This window comes from Rattus norvegicus, chromosome 4 (genome assembly GCF_021556685.1).
Source record: "Rattus norvegicus strain SHRSP/BbbUtx chromosome 4, alternate assembly SHRSP_T2T, whole genome shotgun sequence".
NCBI lineage: Eukaryota > Metazoa > Chordata > Mammalia > Rodentia > Muridae > Rattus > Rattus norvegicus.
Genome location: NC_141537.1, coordinates 137,523,392 through 137,541,287, shown reverse-complemented (window position 1 = coordinate 137,541,287; position 17,896 = coordinate 137,523,392). Strand labels below are relative to the sequence as shown.

General features: G+C 39.2%; 1 protein-coding gene and 1 pseudogene across 8 annotated transcripts in view; one reads left to right on the top strand and one right to left on the bottom strand.

Annotated features, from left to right (window-relative positions):
• Chl1 (cell adhesion molecule L1-like) overlaps window positions 1-17,896 on the bottom strand; it is a 216,366-nt gene that overhangs the window by 162,826 nt on the left and 35,644 nt on the right. For all 8 annotated transcript variants that reach the window (NM_001427108.1, XM_087659529.1, XM_087659528.1 and 5 more), the window contains 1 exon segment: window positions 5,761-5,834. The gene's annotated coding sequence lies outside the window, so the exon portion shown is untranslated.
• Window positions 13,651-15,003, top strand: Rpl4-ps2 (ribosomal protein L4, pseudogene 2; annotated as a pseudogene).

The following is a 17,896-nucleotide window of genomic DNA, read 5'->3' as shown; positions in this document are numbered from 1 at the left end:
AAAAACAAAACTGTTTCTATAGGGAGGTTATTCTATTCTGTCATCCTTAGAGGATATGGGCCAAGCTCATGTAAGCATGTTTGTGCCTGCGGACTTGGGTAATCAGTGTAAAATAAGCATTTTTTTAAATAAACTCTTCACAGACAAGCTAGGGAAGGTAGCTGTTATCTTCTTTCCCATGATAGCATGCTACCAAAGTTAAATGAAAATATTAGTCTTTCTTCTGGACTGCCAGGGCATGAAGCTAAGGCTTTGATATAAAAGAACACATCGAAATCTATAAATCAGGAGGAAGAGCCCTGGAGAGAGATAAGAACCATCAGTCAGTCTGGGTGTGTGCCCCAAGGTGACCTTCTGTCCCATGTATTTCCATGGACTCCTACAACAAAATCATCTCTGTCATTCACCTACTAAAGCTGCCTGGTAAAACGCATGGGGAATACTCTTTAGGTGACTTAGACTGGTACAGCCATGAGAGACATGAAGAGGAAACATGCCTGCATCTCAAGAAAATTAACAATTATAAATTACACAGCTAGTAAATCCGGACAAATGATGTGGAGAAAGAGGAACACTCCTCCATTGTTGGTGGGATTGCAGACTGGTAAAACCATTCTGGAAATCAGTGTGGAGGTTCCTCAGAAAATTGGACATTGAACTGCCTGAGGATCCAGCTATACCTCTCTTGGGCATATACCCAAAAGATGCCTCAACATATAAAAGAGACACGTGCTCCACTATGTTCATCGCAGCCTTATTTATACTAGCCAGAAACTGGAAAGAACCCAGATGCCCTTCAACAGAGGAATGGATACAGAAAATGTGGTACATCTACACAATGGAATATTACTCAGCTATCAAAAACAACGAGTTTATGAAATTCGTAGGCAAATGGTTGGAACTGGAAAATATCATCCTGAGTGAGCTAACCCAATCACAGAAAGACATACATGGTATGCACGCATTGATAAGTGGCTATTAGCCCAAATGCTTGAATTACCCTAGATCCCTAGAACAAACGAAACTCAAGACGGATGATCAAAATGTGAATGCTTCACTCCTTCTTTAAATGAGGAAAAAGAATACCCTTGGCAGGGAAGGGAGAGGCAAAGATTAAAACAGAGACTGAAGGAACACCCATTCAGAGCCTGCCCCACATGTGGCCCATACATATACAGCCACCCAATTAGACAAGATGGATGAAGCAAAGAAGTGCAGACCGACAGGAGCCGGATGTAGATCGCTCCTGAGAGACACAGCCAGAATACAGCAAATATAGAGGCGAATGCCAGCAGCAAACCACTGAACTGAGAATAGGTCCCCTATTGAAGGAATCAGAGAAAGAACTGGAAGAGCTTGAAGGGGCTCGAGACCCCAAAAGTACAACAATGCCAAGCAACCAGAGCTTCCAGGGACTAAGCCACTACCTAAAGACTATATATGGACTGACCCTGGACTCTGACCCCATAGGTAGCAATGAATATCCTAGTAAGAGCACCAGTGGAAGGGGAAGCCCTGGGTCCTGCTAAGACTGAACCCACAGTGAACTAGTCTATGGGGGGAGGGCGGCAATGGGGGGAGGGTTGGGAGGGGAACACCCATTAGGAAGGGGAGGGGGGAGGGGGATGTTTGCCCGGAAACCGGGAAAGGGAATAACACTCGAAATGTATATAAGAAATACTCAAGTTAATAAAATAAAAAAAAAAAAAATAAAAAAAAGAGAATAGGACCCCCATTGAAGGAATCAGAGAAAGAACTGGAAGAGCTTGAACGGGCTCGAGACCCCATAGGTACAACAATGCCAAGCAACCAGAGCTTCCAGGGACTAAGCCACTACCTAAAGACTATACATGGACTGACCCTGGACTCTGACCTCATAGGTAGCAGTAAATATCCTAGTAAGAGCACCAGTGGAAGGGGAAGACCTAGGTCCTGCTAAGACTGAACCCCCAGTGAACTAGATTGTTGGGGGGAGGGCGGCAAGGGGGGGAGGATGGGGAGGGGAACACCCATAAAGAAGGGGAGGGGGAAGGGGGATGTTTGCCCGGAAACCGGGAAAGGGAATAACACTCGAAATGTATATAAGAAATACTCAAGTTAATATAAAAAAAAATGCCAACCAACCAACCAGAGTTTCCAGGGACTAAACCACTACTGAAAGACTATACATGGACTGACCCAGGGCTTCAACTGCATATGTAGCAGAGAATAGCCTTGTGGGGGCACCAGTGGAAGGGAAAGCCCTTGGTCCTGCCAAGGTCGGACCCGCAGTGCAGGGGAATATGGGGGGCAGTAATGGGGATGTATAGGGGAAATACCCATAGGAGGGAGGGGGAGAGGAGGGAGTGGGGGCTTATGGACAGGAAACCGGGAAGGGGAATAATGTTTGAAATGTAAGTAAAGAAATATATAAAAAATATATAAAATATAAAAAAAAAAGAAAAAAAGAAAATGAAAGGGCAAATTCGGTATTCATTTCTACCAGAGCACTGGCGATTAGTTTATTCCCTTACAAAGCGTTCTTGAAGAGGCTCTGTAGCCAGGGAGAAATCTCCACACGAAAGTTTATAAAAAGAATTTAAGAGTGTGTGTGTGTGTGTGTGTGTGTGTGTGTGTGTGTGTGTGTATAGCACGTGTGTGTGTGTTTATTCTAAGACCGCAATGCTACAAAGCTCTCCTAGAATTAAAAGGCTAATCTCTCAAGCATCACAATGAGTACTGAAAAAAGAAAGCACATTTTATAGAATTAAATAATAATTTGAACAATCATCAGAAACACAGGAAAGAAATATATTTTAAAACAGAGGGAGGGATGGGCAGCTATGAGTGAGCAGTAGTGTATTTCACAGATTTGTATCCATTTTCATGATGTCAGTAGATATAATTATTAATTGTATATCATTCTTACACAATGACAATTAGGCTTCCTTTGATACATTCGGGTATTTCCCTTTTGATAATTTACTGGGATGTTTCATCTTTTTTTTTTTAATTTGGGGGTTTGTATTGTTTTACTAGGTTTTTCTCTGTTGATGTGAACTCAGGACATTGTGCATTCTAGGCATCAACTTACCACTGAATTATGTGTCCTGTCCTGTGGGTGTTACGTTTGATCCTTTAATTTCTGAGAAGACTTACCTGGCTATCTTACAAACTAGAAATTTATTACAAGTAAAGTCATAAAAGGGCTTTAATAGAATAAACACATTCTTAATAAACTCTATTATCGAAAGACCTAAGTAATCAGATTTCTGGAGGACTTTTCCTGCAGGGTATTAAACGATAACACACATGGTTTATGGTCTTCTAATAGACATGCAGATTAACTGGACTTAACCTGCCTGTGCAGAGAGGTTTCAAATGGAAGACACAAAAGCAGAGGGGAAAATGACTGAACTGAGACACAAAGTAGCCAAGTGATTTCCACAGTACACACACAGTGTCCTCAAATGCTTATTCCTGTAATAGCTCTGAGTTCATGTAGATGGCCTCCAGAGGTTACTAAAAGTTTAACAGCAACTCAAAGTCAAGGCATCATGTCTGTTTGCATGTTGTATCACCAAGAACCCATTTATAATTTATATACCCAAAAGTTCTGCACACGTATCATATTCTGTCACTGACAAAATGGATTCTAAGAGTAGAAAAAAATTTTATATTATAAATATATTTTCAAGTAGCCCTGTTAAAAATCAAGAATGACACTTAATTTTTGGCATTTTTTTTTTGTGAATGGAATAAAATTCTCCAGACCAAGCATTGAGAAGCATGATCGAAACAGTCAGATTTATATGTATGTGCACAATATATAATGTATATTATATATATGGTGTAATCACAATCCATATGCTATAACTACATGTAAGTACAACTGTTTTTCCAGTAATAAGAATTTGAAAATAAAGATTTAAACATAGTTTCTTTGGAAGAATATCACTGTGGGTTTGCGCATTCAAAACAGACTTACCTCTCTTGGGCATATACCCAAAAGATGCCTCAACATATAAAAGAGACACGTGCTCCACTATGTTCATCGCAGCCTTATTTATAATAGCCAGAAACTGGAAAGAACCCAGATGCCCTTCAACAGAGGAATGGATACAGAAAATGTGGTACATCTACACAATGGAATATTACTCAGCTATCAAAAACAACGAGTTTATGAAATTCGTAGGCAAATGGTTGGAACTGGAAAATATCATCCTGAGTGAGCTAACCCAATCACAGAAAGACATACATGGTATGCACTCATTGATAAGTGGCTATTAGCCCAAATGCTTGAATTACCCTAGATCCCTAGAACAAACGAAACTCAAGACGGATGATCAAAATGTGAATGCTTCACTCCTTCTTTAAATGAGGAAAAAGAATACCCTTGGCAGGGAAGGGAGAGGCAAAGATTAAAACAGAGACTGAAGGAACACCCATTCAGAGCCTGCCCCACATGTGGCCCATACATATACAGCCACCCAATTAGACAAGATGGATGAAGCAAAGAAGTGCAGACCGACAGGAGCCGGATGTAGATCGCTCCTGAGAGACACAGCCAGAATACAGCAAACATAGAGGCGAATGCCAGCAGCAAACCACTGAACTGAGAATAGGTCCCCTATTGAAGGAATCAGAGAAAGAACTGGAAGAGCTTGAAGGGGCTCGAGACCCCAAAAGTACAACAATGCCAAGCAACCAGAGCTTCCAGGGACTAAGCCACTACCTAAAGACTATACATGGACTGACCCTGGACTCTGACCCCATAGGTAGCAATGAATATCCTAGTAAGAGCACCAGTGGAAGGGGAAGCCCTGGGTCCTGCTAAGACTGAACCCACAGTGAACTAGTCTATGGGGGGAGGGCGGCAATGGGGGGAGGGTTGGGAGGGGAACACCCATAAGGAAGGGGAGGGGGGAGGGGGATGTTTGCCCGGAAACCGGGAAAGGGAATAACACTCGAAATGTATATAAGAAATACTCAAGTTAATAAAAAAAAAAAAAAAAAAAAACAGACTTGCTAACTTTCAAGTTCTTAGACACTAGGTATCATACTTCCTAGATTTGCAACAATTCAAGAAAACACTAACTGAAGGATTAGGACAGATTTCACATTTATCTAAATCCCAGGGACAGTTCAAACTTCCCCCAGACCACGAAGGGGCAAGCTCTCTTTGACCGCTGAAAATATAAAAATTTACTCAGTAAATAGAAAGCCTTCTAAGAAGTTAACCTTCTCAGAACTCAGGAGCCAAACTAATTTTCCCATTAAAAATGACATTTACATAAATATTGTCAAGATGTGATTTTTCAAATATGCCAAGAGTTCAGTGAACAAGATGAAATACATTCAAAGGAAGAGTTTTACTCTTAAAAAAACAAAACAAAAAAAAAGGATTTTAATGTATCACACAAGCATACATGCATGCACAGTCACACACACATACACACAGGAATAAACTCATGTACATGTAAAGACACACAGGTGAATATGCATTCATGGTCACACATACTACAGGTACATATGCATAAACTTTCTCTCTTACACACACACACGCGCGCACACACACACACATGTGCGCGTGCACACAGACACAATTATACAAGTTGTATACTGGTTCATACAAGCTCTTTAGAATAGTGAATATTCAATTTCTGTAACAATTTTCTTATCCCTTGTTACTTCCTCTGGCTATACCTGTTCCTTTTTGTAATTTGATGATGACACACAGTATAAATGCATAAAGAGACTGATTAAGGCAAAGAGTCTTACCAGTAATGCTTGATCCACTGTGGTCTGCCTGGATTATCAAGGTAGAATCATTGTCTGCAGTTAGTTTATTACACCTAGAGACAGACCAAAGTAGCAGTTTTAGAGATAATTTCCGGGTATGGAGAAACTTTTCAATTAAATGTTGTCATTACTCTATCAAACATATACTAATTTGATTCCTCCTCCCACTTTACATGAAAAACAATTCAATGTGTAAATACCTACTAGCATTGCTTTCAATTGTGGGACTATATCTCATAACATCAGACATCAAAAGGGCAGACATGAAACAGTCATATAATCAGACTCCACACAGGAAGCATTATTGATGTGCCTGCCCTCACAGATTAAGGTATTCTGGAACAGACTACAATTTGTCTGAGTTCATCCCTGGCTGTCCTCTACAAACTGTAGTGCAGGAGAGCCATTTGCTCTGGTCTGATGCTGTGACCAATGCCTCTAAATGGAACAATGCCACTAAAATGAGGAGAGTTCTATTAAAAAGCACTCCAAAAGCAGACCTCCATCAAATTAGAGTCAACATGGCCTTCAATTCAAGAGGCTATTTCCCACCCACAGGGGTTTATGCCAAGCTTCCATCTTTTAACAAATCAACGTGAGATGAAGGATGTATTTCAATCAATATACAAAGCCTTTTATTGTTAATTCCCAGACCATTTGAGGCTTGGCACTCAGACTATAGGGGAGCAGCCATAAGCCTGTTTCCCAATTCAGACCCATGAACACACCTCTGATGACCTTAGTTTTTCTTTCAGGCACCAAACAGTAAGTGTAAGCCAAGCAGATTTTTATATATCTGTTGTCACATTCTAATATGCATCACGCATACTGGCTTAATATCATTCAGTAATCCTAAAGCAATCTGGCAGAAGTACTTAATTAAGGAGATTTATAAAAGTGTAACTTCTTTGGCACTAAAGGAAAGTAGAGATAGTTTTAAAAATATATCCGCAAGTAACCTTCTTCTCTTGCAAGCATTTGCAGGCAATCACATTGGCCTTAATCCAAAAGCTGTTGCCAAGAAGCTCTAAACAGATTGTGATGCCTCCGGAGAGAACCTCACACCAGTGCACTGAGAAGAAAAATTCCAGGCTAGCAAGTAAAAGAAAGTCCCTACTGCTGAGCAATTGACCGAGGGACACAGTGCACAGACTGTGCCCTTTACACCTTTGCTTAGTAACTTCCTTTCAATCCCGTTAGGCCTGTTTCTGAAGCCATTACTTTTTGCTTGATTATAACAAATAGAATTGCTTATAGGCAACTAACAATAGACAAAACAGCACTTTATGTGGCTCCCAACCAGTTGCTGAGTGGAACGCAGCACTACAGCACACTGGGGTTTATTGGTTTCTGAAAACAAACCAACAATGTTTACTTAACTAGGGAAACACACAGACTGCAGTCATTCTGTGCTGTTCAGCATCCTAAGGGTTACAAATAATCATTCAGTGAGGAAAATTCATGCAGTCTTCGCCCAGATTAATTTTGAGTGAGGCTTTCTGATTCACCTGTTCCCTATTCAAGGCTGAAGTTAAAGAATGTAAGATTTAATATGCTTTTATAAGCAATAAGGACACTGTATACACAGTTGGGATCCAACTTTTGCTGTTCAAATGTTGTGTCATTGCGAGACAACTCCGCAAAACGCATTCATGTCATATGATCAGCATTACATGGGTCCCGACAGGTCTCAATTTCTCAGCACTGTCAAGAACACACATGACAAATAAAGATCAGATTCTGGACTGACATTCTTACTTGGGTTTTCGAAGAGTTGTTTGATATCAAGGAGGGAGGCTGTTGCTATTGTAGCTGCTGATCAGACTTATTTGTATGCTCGCAGAGGCTCCTCAGCCTGTGGAGCTCTCATCTGCTTCATTCAACTTTGGTTGAGAAAGCATCCTCATTAATCATGGGTAATCTAATCTCCCCCCGCCACCCCATGTGTGTGTCTGTGTGTACGTGTGCATGTGTATGTGTGTTTGGTTTCCCATACATATGAAGGATAAACTCTTGAGTTGTTTTTCTTTCATTCTTTTTTATATGATCTCCTAAAGTGGTGTGTAGACAATTCCTTAGACTATAAGTAATATGAAAGCACATTCACATATTTTTATTTCTCTTTCTTAAACAAAATGATTCCCCTCCATCTTTTTTCTTTCTGATAAATACTCAAACCCATGAAATTTACTGTGTGTGTGTGTGTCTCTGTGTGTGTGTGTGTCTGTGTGTGTGTGTGTGTGTGTACGTACATATATAGGACATATATGGTCCAACAGTGTCATCCTAATGTAGGAATACACTCATGTAGATGATACTATTATAGTCTAATAAATTACCTTAGAAGTATAAGAAAAATTGAGTATCTGGTGGTTTCTTTAAATAATAAGAAACTGTAATGCAGGCACAACAATCTAGTTAAATTTCAGCCAATTAAAGAGAAAATACAGAAAGGGAGAAATTATCCTGGAGATGGAAACAGGACTGTCTCTAGCACAAATGGACTAATAGATGTGATGTGTCCCTTTGGAAATACCATATCTATCCAAAGAAAATGTAGCAAAGAAGCTCTGAATTAGTTCACCTCTGACCCAGAGAGCCTCTTCCAAGGAGTGCCTTGCAGACGTGAGGCTGTCGCACATCTGAACATAGTAGTTTTCACACAATGCAGCAAGCAACCCCATGAGGATTTTATGTGTTCAGCAAGATAAAATCGTGAGCTTGCCTGGTGCTGGTGAAAAAGTTGGCTGCCTAAGAAATCCTTAGAGACCTGCCACTTTTCAAAGTGATATCTTCCTAAATTATTTCCGAGATGAGTTTATCCTCAGTGACTATGTTACAGTGAAACCCACATAAATTGCAATCTCCTCCTTGACAAAGTAAAAGAAGGAAGCAGAGATACTCCAGGCTCTACACTAAACTTTTAACAAACTGGCATGTCCTAATGATTGCTGCTATCTTAGTGCCCCACATGGCTAACCAGGGACTGGACGAGCTCACAACAGAACACATGCAATCTACACATGCACTTAATGGTGAGTGACACTCCGTAGCTCCTTAACGTGGCCAGGTGTGAATGTCATATGCACAAAGAGCAGGAAAGAGCCAATTTTTATAGGATCTATCAAGAGAGACAGAGAACAATGAAACAACAGAAGGGCTGAAATGTAGCTAGTGTGAACATTTCTGTGTGAACTTATAATAGTGTTTCGAACTTCTAGAGTTCTAATTATCTCATTGGCAAACAAAAAAACCATAGAATAATACTTGAAGCAGAGGTTTAAAGAGTTCAACTTACATCTTAAGAGGCTTAGCACAGCAGGGACATAGAAAGTGCTCAGTGAACTGAAAGGGCCAGAGTAGGGCCAGAGTACCACCACTCTGTATATCCTCCCATCATGCCAAGGGATCTTCGCAGCATCTCTAGTTTCCTACATGGTAAGACTGTCTGTTCAAACTCAAACAAGAAGAAACCATCTGATATCCATACCATAGCCACATAGGAACCTTGAGAACATCCTGAGTAAGGATCTGAGTAGCTGTATGTATTTACTCCCCAAGGAGAGAAAAGGGCTTCTTTAAAATAATGTTGGCATGTTTATGTGTGTCTTAACACCAGGGAGAAAAGAGATAGATAGATTATTTAAGAGCACTAAATAATCTTCCAGGGGTTCTGAATTCAATTCCCAGCAATCACATGGTGGCTAACAGTCACCTGTAATGGGGTCACACCTCTTCTGGTGTGTCTGAAGACAGTAACAGTGTACTCAGATGGATAAAATAAATACAAAAATCTTAAAGAAAAAAGTTCAGGAAGCAAGAATTTTCTTAATACGTTCAGTTCCTCTTGGTACTCTAGTAGCTAAGTTCAGAGGCTATCAAATTGCCAGTTATCCATTTCTTAACACATGTACACTAAACGAAAATGTCTCCTCTAAATGTGTGTGTTTCTAATGGAGAGTGCTTCCTTTTTTTCTTTTTCGATGAAAATCTGCTTAATATCAATTGGCCTATAACACTATAGATATTCTGGTGGTTTAAAAAATAATCATTAGTGAAAAAGCTGACACATCTCAGCTTCCGTCAATACTGGGTCAATAAATGTAAGAAGTTAGGATTGAAAACATCTCTTTTTCTCTCATCAGTTGACATTTAGCTGGCAGGAATGAGCTCTTCTATACTCAAACTCTGTGTCAGATGTTCAATACATGATTGTTGAGTGGCTATATATTTTAGAAAGTGAAATGTTATATAGTGTACATAATAGGTCCTGGAATGTGAGTCAGTAAATGAGCATAGAGCAGAAATTGGTTGATAAGAAATATTGATAGGGTCAACTTCATGTGAATAATATGACAATGTTAGTTGTTTTTCCTAAAAATAGCCCTGAAACAAGATTCAAAAAATACAGTTCCTTTTTCTCATTACTTTTTGAGAATGTGTTCACTAAAATTTAATTTTTTTTTCTTTTTTTCGGAGCTGGGGACCGAACCCAGGGCCTTGTGCTTGCTAGGCAAGCGCTCTACCACTGAGCCAAATCCCCAACCCCTAAAATTTAACTTTTTAAAGTGCCAACTTAAATATACTGCATGCCTTTCTTAGTTAGGCTTCTATAGGTGTGATAAAACACCATGATGTAAAACCACTTGGGAAGGAACCAATTTACTTTACCTAATAGCTTACAGTCCTTCCAGGAGGAAAGTCAGAGCAGGAAAGTGAAACTAGAAAGTGTAGAAAAACCCATGGAGAAGAGGAAGAGTGCTGCTTATCCTCTTGCTTTACTTGACTGGCTCAGGTGGCTTTCTTATATACTCCAAGCACATCTGGCCACGGGTAGCACCACCCACAGTGAGCTGGACCCTCCCACATCAATCATCAATCAAGAAAATCTCCCACAGACTTGCCTGCAGACAATTTAATGGAGCCATAATATCAGTTGGGATTCCTCTGTCTAGATAACTCTAGTTTGCATCAAGTTAAAAAAAAAAAGAAAAAAAAAAAACAAAAAAACCCCAAAAACCAAAAAACCAAAACAACAACAAAAAACCAAACAAACAAAAAACAAAAACAACAACAACAAAAAACCCCAAAAAACAAAAAACAAAACAAAACAAAAACAAAAAAAAAAACAGTTATTGGACATTGTGTTGAGCAATTCATATATTATATCACCCAAGATAGCAATTTCTGAAACTAGATAGCAGTGACAGAATTTCTATAGACAATCAGAGGAATTCACAAACAATTTACCATGAATGAATATCAAAACCTAACCTGGGAGCCAGTGCAAAAGCCTCTAAAGCCTCTGCTCTGCCACCCTGGACTGCCCACCAACACTCCATCATTCATATGTAATGTACTAAGCTTTCTCGGAGAAGCACCTCGCCCCAAGTGCCCCCCTTCACATTTTAACACATACAGTGGTCTGAAAGAAGCAAACTCCATCACATAGATAAATCAGCAAAGAATGTTTCAAGTCAAGGCCTGAGTTCCTATGAGCTTTGTTTCAGGTTCTGTAACCAACACTACCTCTAAGTGGCTTTTTTAAAACAAAGAGACAAACAAACTAAAGCAGAATGTGGGCTTCCAAATCCTTATCAACAGAGAATTTTAACTGAAAGAATTTTATGAGTTTTTGGTTTTGGGGTGTGTGTGTGTGTGTGTGTGTGTGTGTGTGTGTGTGTGTGTTCTGTACGTCTGGTTGGCTTTGGCCTCAGAGGCTATGACTTGAAGGGGAAATAGTCTCTGGTAACGGAAGTGAAGTAGGTGGCAATGGGGCAAATGACTATTCAAGACATAATGGATTTGGCAACTTAGGGACCCTTCAGTGATAAATCTAACAGAGAACTTGTGGAGAAGGTTAAAAACATTCAAATTTTTACTGTAGAAAGATGAACACATAGAATAATACAGAGGTGGCAAATAAAACTATGCTTGCACACTCTTAGGCTTTTGGAACTTGGAAGAGTTTAACTTGCAGAAACAAAACTGGAAACAAAATTACATATAATATAATTCTAATTCTATTACTATAACAGGCTACAAAAGGAAAAATAATTCACAGAGACACTGAAACATACTCTTGGCTAGTGCAGTCATACTACATTCAAAGAAAGAACTGTGTATATTTATTGAATCTCTACCTCTCAGTAATATTCTGGGCAACAAAGGGATTTTCTCAAATCCATGACTATCCCAATAGACATCAGCATGGACGATACTCAGTGGGACCAATGGGATCAGTAACACTTGAGTATCTTAGGGATTAGCCCAACTACAGCTCACAATACACAGTCAGGAACTAAGCCCAATTTCTCTCTGTGTCACTTTGGAAATTGCCTCACTCCTCACATTCTCTGCAATCTTATATGGGTATGACAACACTCCCTAGAAAAGCAAGAGTTCATCATTGTGGAACACGGCTGTTTTAGAGCAGACCCTGAGTCTGCAGGCTTCAATGGAAAATTCAGATTTGTTATAGCAGCCAGGAGCTGGTATTCATAATTACTAAATTCAGGTAACATTAAAGTCCACCTCCCAAAGGGCACAGTCCTCCTGATTTGCCAGTTTCCTGTTGGCCACTATGAAAGAACAAAATGTCCCATCCTAAGAAAGAACTGTGAAAGAACAAAATATCCCATCCTAAGAAAGAACTATGAAAGAACAAAATATCCCACTGTAAGAAATTTCAGATCTCAGCAGACTCAGGATTATCTCTGGAAATACTAATCTTTTTAAAAGTAAAAATAAAATTATAAAGGAAAATTATTGTCTTATTCACTGCACTACTGCTATAAAAAGACATCACAACCAAGGTAACTCTTATAAAGAAAGTATGGGGTCTGCTTTCAGTTTCAAGGGTTTAAACCATTATCACCATACAGGCACTGAAGAAATAGCTGCGAGCTCTATCCTTATCCATAGGCAGAGGGAGAGTGAGACTCTGAGCCTGTCGTGGGCTTTTGAAATCTCAGTGACCACACTCCCTGACACACTTCCTCCTACAAGGCTATACCTCCTAATCCTTCTATTCCATTCAAATCGAGCCACTCTGGTGACTAAGCACTCAAATATGTCAGCCTTGGGGGCCATTCTTATTCAAATCATCACAATTACTGTCACGGAAAATTAAATTTGTTAAGAAAGCAGCTATCAGGTATAATCAGACTTTTCTATGAGTCTTTTCCCCACAGAAAAGATTTAATCAAGTGAAGAATAGACGGGGGTTATGAGGTCTTGTGTCAGCAGAAATGACTACTGGGTGGCATTATCTGACCATCAGTCAGTTCCTGCTGAGTGTGCTTCTTCTCCCTCAGTCTTCCATAGGTTCCTGCCTTCCTCCAGGGAGCTTAAGTCCCCACCTCTTCCCTCATTATCACCATGCCTATATTCACACATTTGGGTTTTTACCCCTATTGTCTTCCTATTTATGATTTCAAAAAGATCACCATACTAAACATTGAATGAGGAATATCCTTACATCATCATGAGCTCTGATGACAGAGTATTTTGTCTTCTCATAACTTCTTAAGATAGCGTCCATATCACAGGAAATTGTTTGAAATGTGTTTGAAATGGTTTTGAAAGCAGCATGAAAAATGTCAAGGTTTCAAGTTAAAAATAAATCAAAGAGATAACCTTGTAGTTATCAAACTGGATTTTACTCTGATATGACATATTTTCTGAGTCAATTGGGGACTACTTTCCCCAGAAGTAAAATGACCAGTAAAAGATAGATGCCCTAGCTGTTCCAAAACTAATTTATACAAAAACATTATGTTTTATATATATACACAATTCTGACATGTATGATATTAACCATTAATAGTAGTATTGTGAGAGCTTTTTAGATAACCCTGATCAAATCAGATGTTTTTGATTAAGTTAAGTGTCAGCAGGCCTTCTTCTCTCCCTGGCACGGCTTGTGCCTATCCCGGCACATCAAAAAAGGGGGAGTCATCTGGCAAGAATGTCACTTTGCTGTCTGTGTTCAAAGCTCCCATTTGACTAGATATTGTGAATTTTGTTCATCCCTACGTGAAGTAAAACAGCAGACAGCCCTATGTCATTAGTGAATTCATAGATCATCAGACCAGAACTGAGTCTTGGTGTCCTGGCAAAGCTATGGCTCAAATTCCAAGAGTTTAGGGTGTTGGGACTCACTGTTCTGGCCAGGGTGCCTTTGGAAATATGTGTCATGGGTGCTGCATGCTTGCACCAAACAAAACCTGGCACTACAGTATGAAAACAACCCAAAAGCGATGGGCCATCTGTTCTGCCCTGGTTGCCTCAGTCTTACCAGCTACAATGATGTCTAAAGGTCATTGTATTGAGAAAGTTGCTAAACTGTCTTTGCTGGTTGAAGACAAAGTCAAAGACTACAAGAAGAGCAAAGAGGCTGTTCAGGTGAATAAGAGCCTTAAAGCTTGGAATGACATCAACAAGGTCTATGCCACTCAGAGAATGAGAGCTGGCAATGGCAAAATGAGAAACCAATGATTAATACAGAGCAGAGGAACCTGCATCATCTATTAGGAAGATCATGGTATTATCAAGGCCTTCAGAAACATCCCTGCCATTACTCTGCTTAATGTAAGCAAGCTGGACATTTTGAAAGTTGCTCTTAGTGAGCATGTGGGATGTCTCTGCATTTGTACTGAAAGTGCTTTCCAGAAATTAGAGATTTGAATGGCTCTTGGCTTAAGGCTGCTTCCCTCAAGAGTAACTATAACTTCCCCATGCACAAGATGGTGAACACAAACCTTAACAGAATCTTGAAAATCCCAGAGATCCAAAGAGCCCTCTGAGCACCACACAAGAAGATTCAGCATAAAGTCTTGAAAATAGTCCACTAAAGAACCTGAGGAACATTTGTTGAAGCTGAGCCCTTAGCCAAAGACCATGTGCAGGAGTACCACTCTCCACAAGGGCAGACATTACAAACTCTGGGTGAAAACACTGGAAGCAGCAGCTGCTGTGCTGGCAGCCAAATTGGAGAAGCTAGCAGCAGAGAGGGAGACCGTAGACAAGAAGCCAGCAGTAGGCAAGAAGGAAAAGAAGCCTGTGGATGTCAAGAAGCAGAAGAATCCTGCAAGAGAAGAGGTGGTTACCAAGAAACCAGCAGAGAAGAAACCTCCCACAGAAGGAAAAAGGAGCCTACTGGACAAACTATTAAAGCTTGTTCCATTCCTTAAAGAAAATAGATGCAGCCTTTTTGAATAAAAACGTAATCACAGATGTAGTGAGAAAAAAAATAAAAGATAAGCGTCAGTCTCCAATTTTGGTAATAACAAGATATATAAATGCAGTGCTAACTCCCTGCCAGGTAGGTTCTTCTGTTTACAAATGTCTTACTTAAAAAGGAAAACAAAACAAAACAGCACAAAACAACCAAAAACCTAAGCATAAAGAGGATTACCTATTGCCTAAGGTTACGTAGTCATTTCTCCAGAAATACTGTGAAAAGTAATATCTAAGGTTCCCATGCACTTTTAAGACAGAGTATTATTCTTTCAGACTGTAGGCTCAGTGACAAGCATTTTTCAAGCATGATTAAATAACAGAAACCAATTAAATTACAACTCATTAAAGGTGTACATATGAAATACATATGAAAGTGGCTTGAGGTCTGTCAGTTACAGTTAGGTGTGCAAATGAATTATTGTGGCCGTCATGGAGACTTTCTGTCCCTGAGGCCTCCACTATACAAGGGGCCCCTTAGTTAGTCATTCAATCATATGTTATTAAGTACCAGGAGTCTGTAGTGACAGTCAAGATATATGCCTAAGTGTGAGGCCTTGTGTCCTCAAACTAGGAACTTTTCTAAAGAAAAGAAGTCTTGCTCTCAAGATAATAGTCCCTATTTCCTGCTTGAGTGCCAGCATCTGCTACAGTGGTCTGAATAGTTGCATAAGAATCTTCAAACCATTGGCTACTCCCCACACACCTTATCCCAGTGACTTGTGGACATGAGACTATATGGTTTTACATCAGTTCCCCAAAGGAAATCAAGAGCAACATTCTCTATTTTCTTTTGAGATATGATTGAATTTCAGAACTCTCTGCACACTGAACGGCAACAACACTTGCCTTGTTTTAAATCCTGGTAGTTCCTTAAGGTATTTCACCTAATGAACCTCAGAACATAGTGAGAAATTCTTTTGTGGTTTTACTATTTCATCAGTGGGAAATTCAATTTCTACAAAGAATATCATTAAGAAAAGTTTTGGAGATGGCAACTTGTTAAAATATGTAAGTGTGGGGTGTTAGTCTTATTTTGAAATTAATGAATATTCATTACACAGATTTGATGAAATAAACATTTATATATGTGCAATATATACATATATGCATAATAACATATACATGCTTACATAATAAAATGAAAACTGTGAGAGGTGTTAACTAGTCACATTACTGTAGTTTTCTAATAAAGTTCTTTCTTTCATTTTTTTGTTAACTTTGGTATATTGCATCATGGTGTATTTTCTGATTTATGATCATTAAACAGGATTACAAGTTGTAAAATCACAAACCAACAAGGTGATTTGAATCCTTACTATAGGCAGATGACAATGTAGTCAATATGGCAAACAAAGCTTCCGATCTTGTTTGTGAGTGTCAGAATATTACAGCTTTACAGCATAGGAGAAAGTAAGGTTGATCTTAAAGGTCAAAAAGCCCCTCTGGCTTTAAGTAGTTGCCTTTCCAGAATCCTTAACTAAAACACCTCCACAGGAAAAGAATGCTGCTCTAGGCAGTCAGCCTTCGATATTGAATTTTGTTTGGTGTTGAAATTCTCAACTTGTATCTGGCCTGAGACTAGTGAGGAGAGTGAGGGCCCCTTTCACTTGTGCAGTATCCTGACTTGTCCCCATATCTCTATTTCTTTCTATCCTGCCTCACTCCAGGAAAGCTCTGGCTTTACTTTTAATGTTCATATGCCTGAGTCCATACATACAAAACCTAATTTAGATAAACTATTGATCTATGTTCAAACACAAGCGTAAAAAGATGCTAACTTCTTTTAAGTTTAGATAAAGAACTGATATGTGTTCAACCAACCATCAATGTAAAGAGAGGCTTACTAACTAGAATTTAAAGTAGAGAAACTTTGGCAGTAACCTAAATAATCAATAATAATATAAATATTAAATATTTCAAAAAAATTGAGTACTAAGAGAAATATCATAATGATATTAAGGATTAAATAAACCACCACAGTTTGATGTAAAATTAAGCTAAATTTTTCCATCAAATAATTCTGTGCACCTGAATTTACACAGAAGATAACACTGGAAGAAAATAATCAACTGGCAAGTACTATTCCTTATGGGAGAAAACAGAAAAGGAGGAATAGAATGAATTTAATAAACATATCTTTAATAATCACATACTATTTTTACATAAAACTAGATAAGAAATAAAAGACCGTTTGCCAGCAAAGATTCTTTAGATAGGAGTTCATAGCAAAAATTATGAAACTAAGAGGAAAGTCATGGCCTTCCAGTTTGAGAGCCTGGGGTTGGGGATTTAGCTCAGTGGTAGAGCACTTGCCTAGGAAGCGCAAGGCCCCGGGTTCGGTCCCCAGCTCTGATGAAAGGAAAAAAAAAAAAAGAGAGAGAGTTGGAACTGGGCTTGGAAGTCAAGAGATTCCACTCAGAATTATACAAGAACGGGAAACAGTAAAGAAGATTTATGGAGTGTGAGAGGCTGTTGATGAGGTGACAGAGGGCAGGGACTGGATCATAAAGAAAGATGAAGCTGATTAGGCAGGCTGTAATGACAGCCCTGAGTATCATGCTTAAGTAATCAACCTTCATCTCCTAAAAGAAGACCATTGTATATTTTAGTAGAAAATGACAAGATGAGATTTATATGTCACGGAGATAACTCTAGTTTGACAACTTTATAAGCTCAGAATCAATTAAAGTTTCAATGACATTGATTATCCTAATTTACTAAGAATGAGAGAAAAAGACCTGGGGTAATAGCTCAATTGGTTAAGCTCTAGAGATGAAAATATAAAGGGCCCGAGTTCACTATCCTAGAGTTTTTGTTAGAAAGCTCGTGATGGTGGCTTATAGCTGTGACCTCAGAACTGGAGAGGGAGAAA